At 38.6% G+C, this 22,667-nt stretch overlaps 1 protein-coding gene and 1 pseudogene across 8 annotated transcripts in view; one reads left to right on the top strand and one right to left on the bottom strand.

Annotated features, from left to right (window-relative positions):
• The window catches only part of CCDC148 (coiled-coil domain containing 148), a 297,672-nt gene that overhangs the window by 34,688 nt on the left and 240,317 nt on the right, over window positions 1-22,667 (top strand). The window lies entirely within an intron of this gene.
• LOC108592201 (heterogeneous nuclear ribonucleoprotein D-like pseudogene) lies at window positions 3,221-3,920 on the bottom strand (annotated as a pseudogene).

Here is a 22,667-nt window from a genome sequence, read left to right on the forward strand (position 1 = left end):
GGGCAGTTTCCTTTTCCGTATTCCTCTGCAATCCCTGACCCTACCTCCTTGTACATTCTCTCCATCAGCAAGTTCTGTAGTTTTACCTCTTAAGTCTTTTGACCCCATTTACTTTTCATCATTGCCACTGAATTAGTTTAAGCTACATATCATCTTTCATCTGATCTACTGTAACCGTCTCCTAAGTGGCCTCTGTATATCTCCTCTAATCCTTCACCCAAATCTGCTCTCAATACCCCAGGCTAAAGTGACCTTCCAAAGATCAGATCTGAGCATGTTAGCCCCTTCCTTAAATCTCCTCCATAGATTTCTTATTGATTTTAGGATAAAGACTCTAATCCTAAATAAAGCCTAAAAGACTCTCTGTGTTTTGGCCATTGTCCACTTCTCTTGCTTCTTTTCTTACCACAATAACCCTGACTGTGTTCCCCAATGAACTGGCTTCTTTCAGTTTTGGAAGATGCCCTACTTCCTCTTTTTATTTTTTTTTTGGAATAAAGTCTCACCCTGCCAACCCAGGCTGGAGTGCAGTGGTATGATGATGGCTAACTGCAGCCTTGACCTTTTGGGCTCAAGTTATCCTCCTACCTCAGCCTCCCAGATAGCTGAGATTACAGGCGTGTGCTACAACACCCAGCTAATTTTTGTATTTTCTTAGAGACAGGGTCTCACCATGTTGCCCAAGCTGGTCTTGAACTCCTGAACTCAAGCAATCCTCCTGCTTCAACCCCACAAAGTGCTGGGATTATAGGTATGAGCCACCACACCTGGTCCCCTCTTTCCTTCTTGCCATAGGATCTCAGCATGTGCAATTCTGTTTGACATATCCTTTCCTACCTTTAAATCACACTCTTCTCCAGGTTAACTTCTATTTATATTATCTATAGATTCCAGCTTATTCCACCTCTTCAAGAAAGCCCTTTTCTTCCCCATTAAATACACACTTAGTGTATAATTGTATAAAACTGATTATATCATTGCCACTTTGTCCCCCAGTGAAAATAAGATCCATGTCCTCAGCACTAGGACCTACATAAATATTTTTGAATGGATGAGTGAATGAATTACTCAATGGTTGCCATTTATTTTTATAGAATCATGAAAATAATAAGTCCTAAATGAAAATCTGTTGAACACTTTATAAATTGTTGCCTAATATGCATCATCATTTCATCTGTTCTGGATGACTATTTATGGCCTTTTAAAATGATATTTATATTTTATTGAAGATAATAGTATAGACAATTTTAAATAAACTCTTATTGTGGGGTCAAATTATTATTTCTATATTATTTTTATTTGTTTCAAAAGCCTTTATTCATTTTTTTTGTCAGAGAAAAGGACGATGTCAAGGTCAACTTGTCATTTAATTACAAATTTGATCTTACAGGATTCACTACCCTAGACCCTATACCTACTGACAACGCCTTCACTCTAGTCCCCAAATTGCATGTTGAAAGAATAAGCAGAATCCCTTGCAGTAGCCAATATTGGTACTTATCCTGGATATAAAGTGAAATAGAAAAACAGAAGCAAAAATGACCAAGAGCATTGTGGCTTTATAGCCCAACAAGAATAAACATCACTGGAACAAATAAAGTCATAGGTACCAAATTTTTTTTAAAAAGCCAGGTTCAGAAGTGTAAAAAACTTAAATTGATTGCACAAGGTCAACTACTCTGCACATGGACATGTGTGCCAATCCCAGTAGATAACCTGGAGACAAGCACCCTTAAATCCAATTAACTATACCGAATGCATAATTCAAAGTTTGTATTTACCCATAACCTCTAAAACCTAGAATATAAGATTATTTCTTTTCACTCCACTAGGAAAACCTACTGTAATGACACGAGTTAGTCACAGTTGGATCAACATTTCCATACCTAAGACTTAAGAAACCTTTTCCACTATCCCTTCTTATGGAAATGCTTACCTACTCAGTTCATTCACTAACTACATTAAAATGATATTTACTATCATGACTTTTTCTAAACTCAAACGACATTTGTGATTAACTATAATACAGCTTTCTCAGAATGCCCAAATAGAAAATATTTTGTTCAGTGTTGTGATGGTTGTGACATAACACTAACAGAATATAACTAAATTAGTTATTCTGCCACTACTTCAAATTTTAATTGAACTTTTGATCAAACTTTAATGGATAGTCTCATACCTATCTGTGAAACTCTTTGTGTTATAATTACTTTCAATACTTTAAACTGTAGCTCCTATCAGAGTTTTACAGTGTTCTTTCCTATATTTATTTGGGTTTTTACTAAAAGAGTTAACATCATGGTGTTATGATTATAATTGCATGTAAAGCTTTTTCTAGCAGACCTCTGATTAGCTCTAAAGTCAAAGAAGTAATTAGCAATTCAAAAATGGCTTTCCAGAGACAGGAACAAAGCAAAAAAAGCTACTAACAACCATTATGTTACAATCAATGATCACAGTACTGTGACTTTGTCTCAGGACAATGTCTTCAGATATGCAGAGGGGAAAGGACATTGTCCAAAGATGTGGTGGAAACTTCAGTTAACAGAGAGATGAAGCCTTGAGAGCATGGAATATATCTACATATTGGGGAACAGGGCAACACTGTGGCTGGCTATTTATAAAAGACCACCATTTCTCCCTATGGATCAATTCTCCCTACAAAATGAACTGTGACTTAATTATTGCTTATTTAAAATTATATTTTTACAGAGCTATGTGGTACCTGATACAGAAAAATAACCACATAAGGAAGCATTTATTTGAGGTTTACTATAAAATCATACAAATAAAATGTGTATAAGCATAAATCCATATTGAGTCCTAACAGATAGCAAAGGACAAAGTAAAGACAAAGGAAACGAATTGGCAGCTATATGCAGTTGGACACAATTGTGTCTTATATACTAGCAAGTCTTTTACAAAATAATCATTTTAGATCAGCAAAAGACCAATCTTCAATGCCATCCTGCAAGATGGGTTACTTTAGCATTTCCTCCTGTTTTCTCCAATCTCCACCTTTAGTATGGCTGGTAATTGTTTTGGTGATTGCCACCCCCTTGAGACGCCTTGCCATAAGTGCTCTTTTGGCCACTAGAGTCTGCATACACCTGTCCGTAGTCATAGTGCCTATAGTTATACCCAGCCCAATAATATCTGCCACAGCTGCTACAGTTTTGATCACCACCATAGGCACCATTGTAATTCCCATATCCGCGATCATAAGAGTCATTAGATCCTTGATTCTAGTTATGCCCTGACCTCTGTCACAACCCCCAAAAGCCCCCTCATTCACCGGTTGCAGCACCTGTCCTTCCTTTTTGTTTTGCGGTTGCAGTTTCTATGCCTCTTTGGTTTGTGCAACTTTGATTTCACAGTTTCCAGAGCCAATTTGATGCTAATCTGCTGTCTCACAATTTCTTTACCGGCTCTTCATCCATATATGTGAGAAAACAAAATCATCTTCTTACAGTTGTTTTTGTATCCTTGGGAAGCTCAATATTTTCAATCTTTCCAAAGTCTCCAATACATTCTTCAGTTTGTTTTTCAGAAGCATCTGGGCTCAATCTACCCACAAAACCCTTTTGGGAGTATTCTTTCCCTTTTAAATCTTTGGTCCTCTTGGAGTCTATCAATTTGCCATCCAGTTTGTGTTCTTTTAGTTCCAAAACATTATCAACACTAGCAGCATTTCTGAAAAGTACAAATCCAAATCCTCTTATCTCCCAGTGATTGGATCTGTTTTAATTGTGCAGTCTACAATTTCCCCAAATTGAGATAAGTATTCAGTTGCATCTTTTTTGCTACTATCTCAGCTCAAACCTCCAATACACATTTTATTATCATCTTGCTGATTCTTGCTTGCATTGATCTTGGGTCCCTCTGTGAATTCTGTTTCTGTATTTGTTCATGTCCTCCATAGTGGAGGAGTTGCCAGCAGAGAGAGGCTGACGTGCAGTCTGGGTTGCTGCAGCAGTGACGGAGGAGCATTGTATGTATTTCTGTACTTAATATGGTTAAAAGATTCACCTCCTGGTTCCAGTTTGCAATTTTTCTTTCTAGGGGTGGGGAAAGGCCTCCTTTCACAATATGTCAGCTTTCAACTGTATAGATTGTATATTTTCACAAAGGCAAGGATGGTTATCCAGTTTGTAATGAGGGAAATGGGCTTGTACAGGTAGTTCTGACGTCTGTCCCCTCTCACACACATACTCCTTATCACCATCTTAAGTAGTCAATGTATTTTTATTGTCTGGCTTAGCTGTTTTTTATTATCTCATATGTTCCTATTTCTATGTTTTGTGCTTTAGAGTATTACTAATCTCCAAAACAAGCATAGAAACATGACTAATCCTATTTTACAAATTAAAAAATTGAGACCCAGAGAAATCAAGCAAATTGTTCAAAGCCATAGTTAGTAAATGGCAGGGCCAGGATCTCTGAAGCTCCAAAACCTATATATCCCTTTCCTACTACTTTTTCATGAGCGAATTCCTGGTTTTATCATGGCAAACTGAGAGCTGAATTCACATTTGGCTGTTTCTTGGTCTTTATGACATAAAACTTAATTACAGAATTATCTTGTAAAAAAGATTTTTTAAAACTTCTATGACTCATTCTTAATATAACCTTTCCATAGTAATTACATTTTCATAGAGCTATTTGATGACTTTTTAAAATTAGGCATTGTGATTTTGAATTCTTTCAAAGTTGATAGAATTATTTTGATTCTTGCTTGTTTCCAAATATTAAAAGCGAAAAATTAAGGCTGTTAGCTCAATTAGATAGAACATGATCTTGGTCTTGATCATCATGCTATTCTATTGATGTCCCACAGAACAAACCCAGTCCAAAGCTAAACCTGATATTATGCCTGGCACACATATGGGTTTTTCCCTTCTCTAATTATGAAATGCAGCATGCAAAGCCAAGTTTCTGCTTCTACGTGACCCTAAAAAAATGGAATGGGGGATGACTTTTATACTTCCTTTCACTCTTCTAAAAGTTACAATTTTGTTTTCTGTTAGCATGCATGTATTGATTCACTCATTTGTTCATTAATAAACTTTTATTGTATGCTCTCTATATGCCAGGAGATATATGACAAACAAGACAGAAAATATGTTTTCCCATAGAGCTTCTATGGGGAAAGACAGACAAGCAACCAAATAAAATAGCGATAATTTGTAAGATGACATAGCAGAGTGTTCTGAAAAAGACAGTTGGAGACTGGGGATATTATTTTGGGCAGGATTGTCACATAAGATTTTCTGGTGGATGTGACTGTTGAACATTCTAACCACTGAACTGAGAAGGTTCAGACCTGAACTATGAGAAGAAACTAGCCATTTGGGAAGTATTTCCCAAGCAAATGCAACAGACCTGGAGGTAGGAATGAACTTGAGAGGTACCAAGAACAGAAGGTAGGTATTACTAGCATAGATTTTAAGGCTGGAAAAGGAGGCAGAGGCTAGACCTTGAGGGTTTTAAATATGTTTAATTTTTTCATCAGTTTTTTCTGAAATGATTACTGATATTACTATATTGGCTGTAGAGGTAGTTTCGCCTCCCTAATACTATTAATTATGTGACAGAGAGAACCATATATTACCATAAAATTGTAAAATGGAAAGATTCCTTAGAAATTACCTAGTCCAACCCCTTCACTTTAGTGATATGGCAATTTGAGACCAGAAAAGTTAAGTGACTTTCAGGAGGTCAGCAAGCCTGGGTAAGCTAGGATTAGAGCTCAGGCTTCAATATTACAGGTTATGGTGTTCTTTTTCCAGAAAACTAATTTTAAAAAGATACTTAAGAGATTTTTAAATTTATCATGTTTTAATGGCTCTCTTGTTACCTATTTGATTTTTTAAAAACAATAACTACTGTAATTTAACCAGTATTTAAATATAGTTAATTATTTTAGATTTGGATTATGAATATTTTATTTAAATCATTTGCCAAATTCTTATTATTATGAGAGCAGAATGATGGAATTATTGGCTTAGTATCCATCTTTTTTTTTTTTAATTGTGCTTTAAGGTTCTGGGGTACATGTGCAGATCATGCAGGATTGTTGCAGAGGTACATACATGGCAAGGTAGTTTGCTGCCTCCATCCCCCCATCACCTGTATTTGGCATTTCTCCCCATGTTATCCCTCCCTTTTCTTCCAGCCCTGCTGTCCCTCCCCCAGCCCCCACCCACAGACCCCAGTGTGTGATGCTCCCCTCCCTGTGTCCATGTGTTCTCATTGTTCAACACCTGCCTATGAGTGAGAACATGCAGTGTTTGATTTTCTGTTCTTGTGTCGGTTTGCTAAGAATGATGGTTTCCACATTCATCCACGTTCCTAAAAAGGACACGAACGCATCATTTTTTATGGCTGCACAGTATTCCATGGTGTTTATGTGCCACATATTCTTTGTCCAGTCTATCATTGATAGGCATTGGGGTTGGTTCCAGGTCTTTGCTATTGTAAACAGTGCTGCAATGAACATACATGTGCATGTGTCTTTATAATAGAATGATTTATAATCCTTTGGACATATAAACAGTAATGGGATTGCTGGGTCAAATGGAATTTCTATTTCTAGATCCCCGAGGAATCACCACACTGTCTTCCACAATGGTTGAACTAATATACACTCCCACCAATAGTGTAGAAGTGTTCCTATTTCTCCACATCCTCTCCAGCATCTGTTGTCTCCAAAGTTTTTAATGATCACCATTCTCACTGGTGTGAGATGGTATTTCAATGTAGTTTTGATTTGTATTTCTCTAATGACCAATGATGAGAATTTTTTCATATGTTTGCTGGCCTCATACATGTCTTCTTTTGAAAAGTGTCTGTTCATATCCCTCACCCACTTTTGAATGGATTTGTTTACTTGTTTCTTGTAAATCTGTTTTAGTTTTTTGTAGATACTGGATATTAGCCCTTTGTCAGATGGGTAGGTTGCAAAAACTTTTTCCCATTCTGTTGGTTGCCAGTTCACTGTAATGATTGTTACTTTTGCTGTGCAGAAGCTCTGGAGTTTAATTAGATCCCATTTGTCTATTTTGGCTTTTGTTGCCATTGCTGTTGGTGTTTTAGTCATGAGGTCCTTGCCCAGGCCTATGTCCTGAGTGGTTTTGCCTACGTTTTCTTCTAGGGTTTTTATGGTGTTAGGTCTTATGTTTAAGTCTTTAATCCATCTGGAGTTAATTTTAGTGTAAGGTATCAGGAAGGGGTCCAGTTTCTGCTTTCTGCACAAGGCTAGCCAGTTTTCCCAACACCATTTATTAAACAGGGAATCCTTTCCCCATTACTTGTTTTTGTCAGGCTTGTCAAAGATCAGGTGGTTGTAGATGTGTGGCATTGCCTCCGAGGCCTCTGTTCTATTCCATTGGTCTATGTCCTGTTTTGGTACCAATACTATACTATTGTGATTACTGTAGCCTTGCAGTATAGTTTGAAATCAGACAGTGTGATGCCTCCAACTTTGTTCTTTTTGCTTAGGATTGTCTTAGCTATGCGGGCTCTCTTTTGGTTCCATATGAAGTTTAAAGTGGCTTTTTCCATTTCTGTGAAGAAAGTCATTGGTAGTTTGATGGGAATAGCATTGAATCTATAAATTACTTTGGGCAGTATGGCCATTTTCACAATATTGATTCTTCCTAACCATGAGCATGGAATGTTTTTTCTGTTTGCATCCTCTCTTATTTCCTTGAGCAGTGGTTTGTAATTGTCCCTGAAGAGGTCCTTTACATCCTTTGTTAGTTGTATTCCTAGGTATTTTATTCTCTTTGTAGCAATTGTGAATGGGAGTTCGCTCTTGATTTGGCTCTCTGTCTTTTATTTGTGTATAGAAATGCTTGTTATTTCTGCACGTTGAATTTACATCCTGAGACTTTGCTGAAGTTGATTATCATCTTAAGGAGATTTTGGGCTGAGGCGATGGGGTCTTCTAGGTATACTATCATGTCGTCTGCAAATAGAGACAATTTGGCTTCCACCTTTCCTATTTGAATACCCTTTATTTCTTTTTCTTGCCTGATTGCTCTGGCTAGAACTTCCAATACTATATTGAATAGGAGTGGTGAGAGAGGGCATCCTTGTCTGGTGCCAGATTTCAAAGGGAATGCTTCCAGTTTTTGCCCATTCTGTAAGATATTGGCTGTGGGTTTGTCATAAATAGCTTTTATTATTTTGAGATCTGGCCTGTTGATACCTAGTTTATTGAGGGTTTTCAGCATAAATGGCTTTTGAATTTTGTCAAAGGCCTTCTCTGCATCTATTGAGATAATCATGTGGCTTTTGTCTTTGGTTCTGTTTATGTGATAGATTATGTTTATAGACTTGTATATGTTCAACCAGCCTTGCATCTCCTGGATGAAGGCTACTTGATAGTGATGAGTAACTTATTGATGTGCTGTTGCATTTGGTTTACCAGTTTTTTATTTAAAATTTTTGAGTTGGTGTTCATCATAGATATTGGCCTGAAGTTTTCTTTTTTAGTAGAGTCTGCCAGGTTTTGGAATCAGGATGATGTTTGTCTCATAAAATGAGTTAGAGAGGATTCCCTCTTTTTGTATTGTTTAGAATAGTTTCAGAAGGAATGGTACCAGCTCCTCTTTGTATGTCTGGTGGATTTTGGCTGTAAACCCATCTGGACCTGGACTTTTTTTGGTTTGTAGGCTATTAATTGCTGCCTCAACTTCAGCCCTTGTTATTGGTCTATTCAGGGTTTCACTTTCTTTCTGGTTTTGTCTTGGGACAGTGCAAGTATCCAGGAATTTATCCATTTCTTTCAGATTTACTGGTTTGTGTGCATGGAGTTGTTTATAGCAATCTCTGATGGTAGTTTTTATTTCTGAGGAATAGGTGGCAATATCCCCTTTATAGTTTCTTATTGCATCTATTTGATTCCTCTCTCTTTTCCTTTTTAGTAGCCATCTTTTAATCGCCTTTAACTGTACCACTTGCTGAGGTTCTTAACCTGGAGTTCTTATACCACAAGGGCATCTACAAATACAAATGGCTTTAGAGTTCCACTAAGCCTTTGAAACATTGCACAGCGTTTTACACACCTGTGGTTATTATTTCAGGTCCTCCAAGGATTAGACAAGAAGACAGAATTAGACAAGCTTAATTTATGGAAGAGTCCTTGTGGAGGATAGAAGAGAGGGAAGAGGAATAGAAGGCAAGAGCCTTGAGACGACAAGGGAGGTAAAAGGAGAGAGGGAAAGGAGAGAGGGAAAGGAGGAATTGGTAGGAGGCCTCAGACTACAGTATAGTTCTACAAAAGTCTCATCCAAGATGATATGGAGTCCACAAGCAAAATTTGCTTATTGGAGGCATTCTATATTGGGCAGGAAGGCACATGCATTAGTACCTCTGCCATGCTTAGTCATTGGCTCCAAGCAGCCCTAGGGCAAGTGCTAGGAACAGTCTTGAATCCAAAGGACAGTAGCAGGGGCTGTTCATCAACTCAGCTCCTGGCAGCAGTTCTTTGAAGATCTGGGTGGTACATTTCCAGGGCCACCAAACTCTGCTTATTTGCATTCTTTGAGGTAACTGTCTGCAGCTGTTTTTACATTGCAAAGTGTTTAGGTTTCAAAGAAGGTTCAGAACAACTGACTATTCAGACACCTTGATATAGTTTGGATTTGTGTCCCTGCCCAATCTCATGTTGAAATTGTAATCCCCAGTGTTGGAGGGGGAAGCTAGTAAAAGGTAATTAGATCATGGGGGTGGAATTCCCCCTTGCTATTCTTATGATATTGAGTGAGTTCTCAAAATAGCTGGTTGTTTAAAAGTCTATAGCACCTCTCCCTTTGCCCTCTTTTTCCTGTAGAATGTCTGTCTCCTCTTCACCTTCTGCAATAATTGTACATTTCTTAAGGCCTTACTAGCCATGCTTCCTGTACAGCCTGCAGAACTGTGAGCTAATTAAACCTCTTTTCTTTATGAATTACTCAGTCTCAAGTAGTTCTTTATAGCAACATGAGACTGGATGAATATAGAAAATTGGTACTGAGAAGTAAGGCATTGCTCTAAAGATACCTGAAAATGTGGAACTCGGTAGCAGACAGAGATTGGAAGAGTATGGAGGGCTCTGAAGAAGACAGGAAGATGAGGAAATGCTTGGAATTTCATAGAGACTTGTTAAATTGTTGTGGTTAAAATGCTGATAGTGATATGGTCAATTAGATTGATGTGGTCTCAGATGGAGATTAGGAACTTATTGGGAACTGAATCAAAGGTCACTCTTTTTATGCTTTAGCAAAGACAGATAGCACTGGGTTCTGGCTCTAAGAACTGGCTCCAGTGTGGAACTTTGAACTTGAGAGAGATAATTTAGGGTATCTTGCAGAAGAAATTTCTAAGCAGCAGAGCATTCAAGATGTGGCCTGGCTTCTTCTAACTTGATATGCTCACATGCATGAGCAAAGAGATGATCTGAAACTGGAACTTCAAGCTGGCTGTAGAAATTTACCTCAGTAAGAAAGGAGCCAAATGTTAATAGCCAAGACAATGGGGAAAATGCCTTTAAGGCATTTTAGAGGCCTTCATGGCAATGTCTCCCATTGCAGTCTGGGAGGCCTAAAAGGGAAGAATGGTTTCCTGGACTAGGCCCAGGGCCCTGCTTCCCTGTGAACCTTGGGGCCCTGCTCCCTGTGTCTCAGCCATTCTAGCTCCAGCCAGGGCTAATAGGGTCCCAGATATGTCTCAGGCAACTCCTCTAGAGGATATAAGCCATAAGCCTTAGCAGCTTCCATGTGGTGTTAAGCCTACAGGTGCACAGAGGACAAGAGCTGAAAGTTGGGAACCTATGCCTAGATTTCAGAGAATGTGTGGAAAAGCTTGGATGTCCAGGCAGAAGTCTGCTGAATGGGCAGAGCCCTCATGGAGAACCTCCACTAGGATAGTGCAGAGGGGAAATGTGGAGATGGAGCCCCACACAGAGTCCCCACTGGGGCACTGCATAATGGAGATTTGAGAATAGGGCCATCATCCTCCATACATTAGTATGGCCTGAATTTGAGACATAGAGTCAGAGGAGGTTATTTTAAAGCTTTGGGATTTAGTGACTGCCCTGCTGGGTTTTGGATAGAGCTTGTATAGAGCCTGTAGTTCCTTTTTTGGGGGCATATTTCTCCCTTTTGGAAAGGGAGTAATTACCCAATGACTATACCCCCATTGTATTTTGGGAGTAAATATCTCGTTTTTGATTTTACAGGCTCAGAGGCAGGAGGGACTTGCCTTGTCTCAGATGAGACTTTGGAATGTGGACTTTTGAGTTAATGCTGGAATGAGTTGAGACTTGGAGGGCTGTTGAAAAGGGATGATTGTATTTTGCAATGTTAGAAGGACATGAGATTTGGGCTGAGAGGAATGATATGGTTTGGATTTGTGTCCTTGCCCAAATCTCATGTTGAATTGTAATCCCTAATGTTGAAGGAGAGGTCCAGTAAGGTGATTGGATCAAAGGGATGGACTCCACCTTGCCATTCTCATGATAGTGAGTTCTTATGAGATCTGGTTGCTTAAAAGTGTATAGCACCTCACCCTTCACTCTCTTTCTTCTGATCTAGCTATGGAGAATGTGTCTGCTTCCCCTTTACCTTCTGCCATGATTGTAGATTTCCTGAGGCCTCCCTAGGCATGCTTCCTGTATAACCTACAAAACCAGGAGCCAATTAAGCCTCCTTTTTAAAAAACAAATTACTCAGTCTCAGGCAGTTCTTTATAGCAATGTGAGAATGGACAAATACACACTTAAATAGTTAAATTATGGCCTCAAACTATGGACTCAAATTTATTATCTTGAGTTTAGTAATACATACAAAAGTCATTGCATACTGTGATATTGTTGCCATTATCTCTTTATGGTTGACAGAGACATTTATACTTTTTACATTCATATTTATCTCAGTGAAAGCAAGGAGCGTCAGACTACTGGCTCTAGATTAATTACACTTCTCCTTAGGAGAAGTACTACAGTTTCATGTAATGGATGATGGAAACCAAATTTCTGGGTTTATAGCATCATTCTGGCACTAATTAGTTGCTTGACCATAGTAAATTACTTCATCTCTCTGCCTCACATTCCTCCTTTCTAACATTGTACATAATCATTGTAGTGCCTGCCTTCTGGAATTGTGGGAAGGATTCAATGAGATGATCTCCAGAAAGCTCATCAGATAGTGCCTAGCACACATTATTCTTATGGTGATAGGCTGTTGGGCATTGCGCACTGCAATTTGCCCCGCTTGAGCAAATTCAGCACTCTAAATATGTGAACTTTGGTAGTGAATAAATGGATTAAGCTCTGACCATAGAAGCTGCAGAAGAATCCTATGAAGACTAGCCTCTTCTAACATGTTTGAACATTTTTTAGTAAAACAGTAGTGTCTCTGGTTTGGTAAGATTTGAGGAGATATTTATTTTTTTCTTTGGGTTTATTTATATTTCTAAGTACAAAATTGTGAATTATTTGTGTAATAAAACATTTTAGATTTTATGCCTGTTTAAATCCGGGTTTTAAAGCAAGTTAGAGCTATAAAGATGATTTTGCATAGAAGTGGATTATTTCATATGTTATTATTACTTTTGTTGCACATATGTTTTAAAAGTTTTCAGATTTTCTCTGATATTGAGCTTTATTGATGTATCACTTTCTGTTTGGGTGACACTACCTTTTCTCCTTTAACAACTTCCTTGATTTATCTCAGCCTGTTTTTTTTTTTTTCTTTTTGTAATTCCTTTTAAATTTCCTATCTTCTTGGTATACCTGCTTTTCACTATTTCTGGTATAAACATTTTAGTAAGGCAGATATGATAACAATTTGAAAGATTAAATAAGCACTCACAAATTAGTCTAGTGGTAGCAAATTACAGCCCAAGGGACAAATCTGGCCAGCAGCCTATTTTTGTCATTAGTACCATGCATTTAAAATTACACATTGGCTATAGAACTCTCATGCTACATAACTGAGTTGAGTAGTTATAACAGAGGCTGAATGACAAGCAAAGTAGAAGATATTTACTATCTGTCCTTCTGCATAAAAAGCTTGCAAACACCTGATTTAGTTTATTTAAAATTTAAAAAAAAAGGCAGTAAGAAAAATATTCTTGAGCAAGATAGCTCCTTGAGGGTAGGAATTGTGTCCTACTCATCATTTTATCCTTAGTAGCTAACCTACAGCCAGGCTTATTTATATGAGATAGTAATCAAATATTTGTAGAATTGAGTTGACTATGACTCTACTCTAATTTTAAAAATTAAATGGTTTAAATTAAAAAGAGATTTCCTCCCAGTATGTGTTTATTAAAATGGCACTGTAGAGTAAACTAGCTGGGCTACCCACTGAAGTGACCATTAGAAAATAATCTCTCTGGAGTGATTTGTAATACATTAGAAAAACATTTTTTTTGTGAAAAACCTATTAGTTTAATGGGATAATATGATTGAGAGAGACTGCTTGACCACCTGCTGCTTCTTTAAACATTTTGCTTTCTATGCTAAGATTCCTTTAAGATTTCTTAATAGTTTAGGGAAGGGATGAAAACTCATCAAATTACTAAACTCAAATGCATTTTCTACAAATATTTTCTGTAAGTCTATTTTAGTACCTGGTTCGGAAAAATTGTTTAGGTAGTAAAACCTTTGTATGTGGCTGCATATGAATTACAAAATTGATTTTTAATACTTATGTTGCTATAAAGATCAAAATATTTTAAGTGGTCATAATTTGTTAATCATTTGTATTATGCAGCATTTTGTCAATGGCAAGTCTCATAAGTGCCAAAGCAGGAGACTGAAGCCTTGGCCATTCCTGTTTAATAAATAGAATATGGAAAGAAGAATATAGTTAGGAATAAGTAGCATGAGTGACTAGATATTAATCTTATTGAATATTAAGCCTTGGCTAAAGACTTCTTGTACTTTATGCATGAGTATCTAGGAACTTCAGGTTGCTGTTGTCAGGGACTGATAGGGGACACTGTGGAATGTTGTCACAAGGCAGGAGCATTAATACCTGTTGAACATCGACTGGTGGCAATCAGCAGGGTCAACTGGTTGAATGCCAAAACCAAGCTCTCTATCACAACTGCATAAGGGTTGCTGGAGGGCATCTAAAATCTCTGCAGTAGCTCCAGTGCTTGAGGAAGCACCTGCTACTCAGCAAACCATGGAAGGGAACATCCCCTGTCCTTGGGTGAGTCAGAGAACACTCCATTCCCCCACCGTGGAAGGACTGATATCAGTCAACCCAACCCGCAGCTACCCAGAGGCTTAATTGTCTCGATGTGGTGCTGTGCTATATTGGTTACAATCTGTGTCTGATCCCTACTTCTGCACCTGGTTCCTCTTTTGTAGATAGTAAGAAATAGCATAATTCTTGAAGCATTTTTTCTTACTTGACGGGCATAACATAAATTGCTGACACATTTCGTTTCCCCTGCTTTGGCTACTTGCAAGCCCTGGGCCCCTTGTTCCTTAGACACATGATTTGCTTGACCATATCAATAACTGTGGAGGACTCACCCTGCTTACCCTGCCCCCCTGTTTTGTACGCAATAAAAGTCAGAGTGTCCAGTCACTCAAGGCTACTACCGGTCTCTGCATACTGGTGGTAGTAGTCCCCTGGGCCCAACTCTTTTTCTCTTGATTTCGATGTATCATGTCTTTATTTCTAGAGTTTCTTGTCTCTGCACTGGTAGAGAATACCCTCTAAACCCAGCAGGGCTGAACCATGCAGAACTTCACAGAGAAACAAACCTAGCCTTAAGTGGATAATTGCTGTGTTAAAATTGTTAAAATTAGGGAAGATATTTCTTTTTTTCTGTTTTTAATCGATTTGTTTTTGTGTGATGAACAAGGTCATCAATTATTAGCAATTTTGCAATTTTCTATTAAGTACTTCATATTGATAGAAATAATCAGAGAATTTTTTTTTTGAAAAAATTCCTAGGCCTCTTCTAAATTCTGATTTGGTATTTGTGGTCTGGAACTGGGGAATTTTCATTTTTAGAATACAAGCACTCTGAGTTATTCACATCATGAGAGGAATTTAGGCAGTGTTGATATAAAGAATACCTTCAAAGGAGCGATGTCAGCAAGATGACAGACTAGGAGTCTCATTCTTCATTTCCTGCAGAAACAATAACTTATTATCCACAGATGAAAATAGCTGTAGGAGAGCTTTAGAGTACAATGTAAAAGCCACAGCAACCCAGGGAGCACAACAACTGGGGCTAGGCACATAGAAAAGCACTGGAAACATTTTACATGTGTTATCCCATCCCTTAGGCCACCACAACTCAGTGCCAAAAAGAGTCTCCTTGGCTGAAACTTTCTGTTGTATTGGAAAAGAAAAGCAGGAGGATCCTACTAGTCTTCACCATCACAGACCCTTTAGCTTTTTGGCCAAGGATCCCCACATAGTCTTTGTTGATACAACCCCCCTGACAGAGCTGCATAAAGCCCATACCACTGCATTGCCCTGAGCCAGAATTGCCTTTGTGGCTCTTGGAGCTGCAGCTACTACACTACTCCCAGCCCCAGCACTGATGCACACCTTTGCCCCTGACCTGATTCCACTGTGTACCCATGGACCCAGCACTACTGCACATCCCACTCAGCAAGTACCCTTGCAGACACTTACAGGTGAAGGTCTCTCCCCACTGAAGCCAGACCATAAAGTATGGAAGAAATAACTCCTTCAAATGCATAGACACAAACACAAGACTACAAGGAATGTGAAAACTCAGGGAAACATGACACCATCAATGGAAGACAATAAATTTTTAGTAATTGACACCAAAGAAATGGGGGATCTACAAATTGCCTGATAAAAAGTGCAAAATAATTTGTTTTAAAAAGCTTAATGTGCAACAAGAGAACACAATTAGACAACTTAATGAAATTAGGAAACAATACATGAACAAAATAACAATGGAGGAATAGAAACAATACATGAACAAAATAACAAAAAGGAATAGAAATAACAATGAAGAACCAAACAGAAATTCAGAAATTCTAGAACTAAACAACATAATGAATGAAATGCAATGAAGAGTTTCAACAACAGACTCAATCAAGCAGAAGAAACAATCAGGGAACTTAAATACAATTTACTTGAAATTATTTAGAGAAGGAAAAGAAAAAATAAGAAAAAGAGTGAAATAAGCCTTTAGGATTTATGGGCCATTTTCAAGTGAACCAATATACAAATTATCAGAGTCACAGGGAAAGAGAAGAGAAAGAACAGAGCAGAAAGCTTACTTAAATAATGACTGAAAACTTACCAAATCTGGAATAGGAAATAGATATCTAGATTTTAGAAACCCAAAGGACCTGAAATAGTGTGAACATAAAGAGGTCTATTCTGAGACACATTATAATTGTAAAAAATTAATGACAGACAATTTTGAAAGCAAACAGAAAAGTAATTGCATATAAGAGAACTTCATAAGTATATCAGTAGACTTCTTAGCAGAAACATTACAGCTCAGAGAAAAGTGGGATGGTATATTCAAAGTACTAAAAGAAAAAAAAGGAAACCAAGTTGATGCCTTATGAAACTATTCTTTAAAAATAAAGAAGAGATAGAGTAGTTCTCAGATAGACAAAAACTGAAGAGTTTGTCACTGTTTTGTTTTTTATTTAATGCTTAAGGGAGTTCTTCAATTTCAAACAAAAATATGCTAAATAGCCCTGTAAAAGCATATGAAAGCATAAATCTCACTAATAAAGATAAATATATAGACAACAAATAATTTAACATCATCATGGTGGTATGTAAATTTTAACCCTAGTATTAAAATTAAAAGACAAAATATTTGTTAATGGATACACAATACAAAAAGAAGTAAACTCTGACTGTAAGAACATAATGTGTAGGTGAAGGGTTATAAAAGTATAGAGTTTTTATATGTGATTGAAGTTAAATTGTCTTCAACTTAAATAAATACAAGATATGTTATGCAAGCGTCAAGGTAACCACAAAGAAAAAAAAACCTATAAGTGACACACAAAAGATAAGAGAGAAGGATCAAACCAAATTACTACAAAAATCATCCTGTAGGGAAAAAAAAATCAAGAAAGTAAAAAAGGAAGAGAGGAATAAAACAACTGCAAAACAGACAGAAAACAACTAACAAAATGACAATAGGAAGTTCTCACTTATTAATAATTACATCAAATGTAAATGTATTAAACTCTCTCATCAAAAGACTAGAGTGGCTAAATGGATTAAAACTAAGATCTAGCAGTATGCTGTCTTCAAGAGACTTATTTTATTCTTAAGCACACTCATAGATTGAAAATGAAAGGTTGGAAAAAATATTCCATGCAAATAGTTACTGAAGGAGAACAGGGGTGGCTACACTTATATCAGACAAAATAGACTTTAAATCAAAACCTGTTCTAGAGGAGTTCATTATATTAGTCTGTTTTCACACTGCTGATAAAGACATATCCAATACTGGGAGAAAAACAATTTTAATGGACTCACAGGTTCACCTGGCTGGGGAGGCCTTACAATCATGGCAGAAGGTGAAAGACAATTCTTACGTAGTGATGGCAACAGAGAACGAGAGCCAAGTGAAAGGGGTTTCTTATAAAACCATCAGATCTCATTAGACTTATTCACTACCACGAGAACAGTACGTTGGAAACTGCGCCTGTGATTCAATTATCTCCCACTGGGTCCCTCCCACAACATGTGGGAATTATGGGAGTACAATTCAAGATGAGATTTGGGTAGAGACACAGAGCCAAACCACATCATTCTACCCCTGGCTCCTGCCAAACCTCATGTCCTCACACTTAAAAACCAATCATGCCTCCCAACAGTCTCCCAAAGTCTTAACTCATTTCAGCATTAACTCAAAAGTCCACAGTTTGAAGTTTTATTTGAGACAAGGCAAGTTCCTTCCACCTATGTGCCTATTAAGTTAAAAGCAAGTTAGTTACTTCCTAGCTTCAGTGGAGGCACAAGCATTGGATAAATACAGCCATTCCAAATGGGAGAAATTGGCTGAAACACAGGGGCTACAGGCCCCATGCAAGTCTAAAATCCAGCAAGGCAGTCAAATCTTAAAGCTCTAAAATGATCTTCTTTGACTTCATATTTCATATCCAGGTTATACTAATGTAAGAGGTAAGCTCCCACAACCTTGGGCAGTGCTGCCTCTGGGGCTTTGTAGGGTATATCCTCCTCCTGGCTGCTTTCACAGGCTGTTGAGTGCCTGTTGCTTTTCCAGTCTCATGGTACAAGCTGTCAGTGGATCTACCATTCTGGGGTCTGGAGGATGGTGGCCCTCTTCTCACAGTTCCACTAATTGATTCTCCAGTAGGGACTCTGCGTGGGAGCTGTGACCCCACATTTCCCTTCTGCACTGCCCTAGAGGTGCTCCATGACAAGGGATAAATAACCAGAATATATAATTATTTGGAAAATGCAAATCCAAACTACAATGAATTATTACCTCACACCAGTTAGAATGGCAATTATCAGAAAGTTAGTGAAGATGTGGAGAAAACAGAACCCTGGACGTTATTGATGGGGATGTAAATTGGTACAGCCATTATGGAAAAGAGTAGGGAGTTTCCTCAAAAAGTTAAAGATAGAACCACCTGATCATCCAGCAATCCACTTATGGGTATACATTCAAGGGAAATGAAATCAGTTCATTGCAACATTATACATATAGCCTAGAAATGGAAACAACCTAAATGTCCATCAATGGATGAATGCATAAATAAAATGTGATATAAATGTATGTGTATGCATATATGTGTGTGTGTGAATATTATTCTTAAAAAAGAAAGAAATCCTGTCATCTGTGACTGACTACGTGGATGAACCTGGAGAACATTATGCTAAATGAAATAGGCCAGGTACAGAAAAACAAATGCTTCATGATCTCACTTATATGTGGAATTTAAAATAGTCAAATTCATAAAATTAGAGTATAGAATGGTGCTTGCGAGGGACTAGGAGAAGAGGAAATGGTGAAATATTGGTGAAAGGGTACAAAGTTTCAATTATGCAAGATAAATTCTGGAGATCTAATGTACAGCAATGTGACTATAGTTAGTAATACTGTATTGTATATTTGAAATTTACTGAAAGGGTATATCTTAAGTGTTCTCATCACAGAAAAGAAAAAAGGAAATGGTTTTGTGAGGTATTAGATTGTGGTACACATTGTATGTATATATCAAAACATTCAGTTGTATACCTTAAATATTTATAATTTTTGTCAACTATACTCCAATAAAGCAGAAAAATACTTTCACATTTTCTTAATCATATATGAAGTGTTTTGAGTGGAACTTGAAAAACTTATTTGGACCCATAGTATACTCCCACAAATAAATGGACCATGAGGACTAGAGATGGCGCTGTGAGAACAACCCAGGATTGAAGCTCTCACTGGATGCGTGGAGACAGTGAGTCGGGGACGCATTTCCAGACGGATCTTAGTTGCCCACAGAACGGGGAAATCCCCAGGTATAAAAGAGATGCAGGACGCCAGGCGGAGGCCTAGGCTGGTGTAGCTGTCAGCCGGTGGGGCTGCGGCCCCCGCCAGAGCACAGAGGCACTCCATATAAAAGCGCACTGTTATGGGTGCCCTGTTGAACCGGCAAACTGAGACCTGAGAGGGCCGAACTTGAGACTGAATGGGACTTGGACAGTGAGCCAGCCCGGGAAATCCCAGGGAAACAGCGTTTGGGGTAGTGCAGTGCGACAAACAAAATGGCGATTCCAAATGCTCCCAGTGAGAAGGTTTTCTTAAAGCACAGCTCCGTGGGGGAGGGGCGTCCACCATTACCAAGGCAATCAGCCCCTACTGAGGTAGACGCCCATTGCTGACGCAGCCTGCCATTGCCGAGGCAACCCGGTACAAGAGAAAGACTCCACCACAGGGCATAGCCCGTGGCAACAAGGCGGAGACCACAGCAGAAGGGCAGAGCCTGCAGCAACAGGGCGAACCTCACACCAGTAGGGCGGAACCTCGGCAGGCAAAAAGACTGCCTCCTAGCTGGGCAGGACAGCGAGGCAGACACTCACAAGGAAAGCCCCAACCCCCCCCAGACAGAGCATCTGAGAAAAAAAGGGTTTTTTTAATGAGTTATATTGCAGCAGAATTAAACATAGCAGCCTAACAGCCCTGAATGAACAACAGAGCTCACAGCTCAGCAATTGAGCTCCAAAAAAGTACAGACTGTCTCCTCAAGCAGCTCCCTGACCCCTCTATATCCAAAAGACTGACATTTGGCAGACATCATTCTGGGACAAAGATAGCAGAAAAAGAAACTGGTAGCATCCCTCGCTGTTCCACAGCTGCTATAGGTGCACCCCAGACAAGCAGGGCCTGGAGTGAACCTCAGCAGTTGTACAGTGGAGGGGCTAGAATGGTAGAAGGAAAACAAAGTAACAGAAATACTTCATCATCAACAATCTGGGCGTCCACTCAGAGACCCAATTGAAAAGTCAGCAACTACACAGACGACAGGTGGGTAAATCCACAAAGACGGGAAGAAACCAGTGCAAACGGAGGAAAAAACCCGAAACCAGAACACCTCGCCACCTAGAAAGGACCAAAACTCCTCACCAGCAAGGGAACAAAGCTGGATGGAGAATGACTGTGACGAAATGATGGAATTAGACTTCAGAAGGTGGATAATGAGAAACTTTTGTGAGCTAAAAGAACATGTTTTAAATCAATGCAAAGAAATTAAGAACCTTGAAAAAGGATTTGAGGAAATGATAACAAGAATGGATACCTTAGAGAGGAATATGAATGAATTAAAGTAGCTGAAAAACACAATACGAGAACTTCGCGAAGCATGCACAAGTTTCAATAGCCAAATTGACCAAGCAGAAGAAAGAATATCAGAAGTCGAAGATCAACTCAATGAAATAAAACGAGAAACCAAGATCAGAGAAAAAAGCACAAAAAGGAATGAACAAAGTCTCCAAGAAATGTGGGACTATGTGAAGAGACCTAACCTACGTTTGATAGGTGTACCAGAATGTGACAAAGAGAATGAATCCAAGCTGGAAAATACTCTTCAGGACATTATCCAGGAAAATTTCCCCCACCTAGCAAGACAGGCCAACATTCAATTGCAGGAAATACAGAGAACACCACAAAGATATTCCGCAAGAAGAGCAACCCCAAGGCACATAATCGTCAGATTCAACCAGGTTGAAATAAAGGAGAAAATACTAAGGGCAGCCAGGGAGAAACATCGGGTCACCCACAAAGGGAAGCCCATCAGACTCACAGCAGATCTGTCGGCAGAAACTCTACAAGCCAGAAGAGTGTGGGGGCCAATATTCAACATCCTTAAACAAAAGAACTTTCAACCCAGAATTTCATATCCAGCCAAACTGAGCTTCAGAAGTGAAGGAAAAATAAAATCCTTTGCAAACAAGCAAGTACTCAGAGATTTTGTCACCACCAGGCCTGCTTTACAAGAGCTCCTGAAAGAGGCACTACACATAAAAAGGAACAACCAGTACCAGCCATTCCAAAATCACACTAAATGCTAAAGAGCATCAACATAATGAAGAATCTACAACAACTAAAGGGCAAAACAGCCAGCTAGCATCAAAATGGCAGTATCAAATTCACACATAACAATATTAACCCTAAATGTAAATGCACTAAATGCACCAATCCAAAGACACAGACTGGCAAACTGGATAAAAATCCAAAACCCATCAGTGTGCTGTATCCAGGAAACCCATCTCACATGCAAGGATACACAAAGGCTCAAAATAAAGGGATGGAGGAAGATTTACCAAGCAAATGGAGAGCAAAAGAAAGCAGGAGTTGCAATTCTCATCTCTGATAAAATAGACTTTAAAGCAACAAAGATCAAAAGAGACAAAGAAGGCCATTACATACTGGTAAAAGGATCGATACAACAAGAAGAGCTAACCATCCTAAACATATATGGACCCACTACAGGAGCACCCAGATACATAAGGCAAGTTCTTAACGACTTACAAAGAGACTTAGACTCCCACACAATAATGGTGGGAGACTTTAACACTCCACTGTCAATATTAGACAGATCAACCAGACAGAAAATCAACAAGGATATCCAGGGTTTGAACTCAGACCTGGAGCAAGCAAACCTGATGGACATTTACAGAACTTTCCACCCCAAATCCAGAGAATATACATTCTTCTCAGCACCACATCACACCTACTCTAAAATTGACCACATAATTGGAAGTAAAGCACTCCTCAGCAAATGCAAAACAACTGAAATAATAACAAACAGCCTCTCAGACCATAGTGCAATCAAGTTAGAACTCAGAATTTAGAACCCAACCCAGAACTGCACAGCTTCATGGACTGAACAACTGGCTCTTGAATGTTGACTGGATAAACAATGAAATGAAAGCAGAAATAAAGAAGTTCTTCAAAACCAATGAGAACGAAGACACAACATGCCAGAATCTCTGGGACACATTTAAAGCAGTCTCTAGAGGAAAGTATATAGCAATAAGTACCCATATGAGAAGAATGGAGAGATCCAAAATTGACACCCTATCGTCAAAATTGAAAGAGCTGGAGGAGCAAGATCAAAAAAAACTCAAAACCAAGCAGAAGACAAGAAATAACTAAGATCAGAGCTGAACTGAAGG

This window comes from Callithrix jacchus, chromosome 6 (assembly GCF_049354715.1).
Source record: "Callithrix jacchus isolate 240 chromosome 6, calJac240_pri, whole genome shotgun sequence".
In the NCBI taxonomy this organism is placed as follows: domain Eukaryota; kingdom Metazoa; phylum Chordata; class Mammalia; order Primates; family Cebidae; genus Callithrix; species Callithrix jacchus.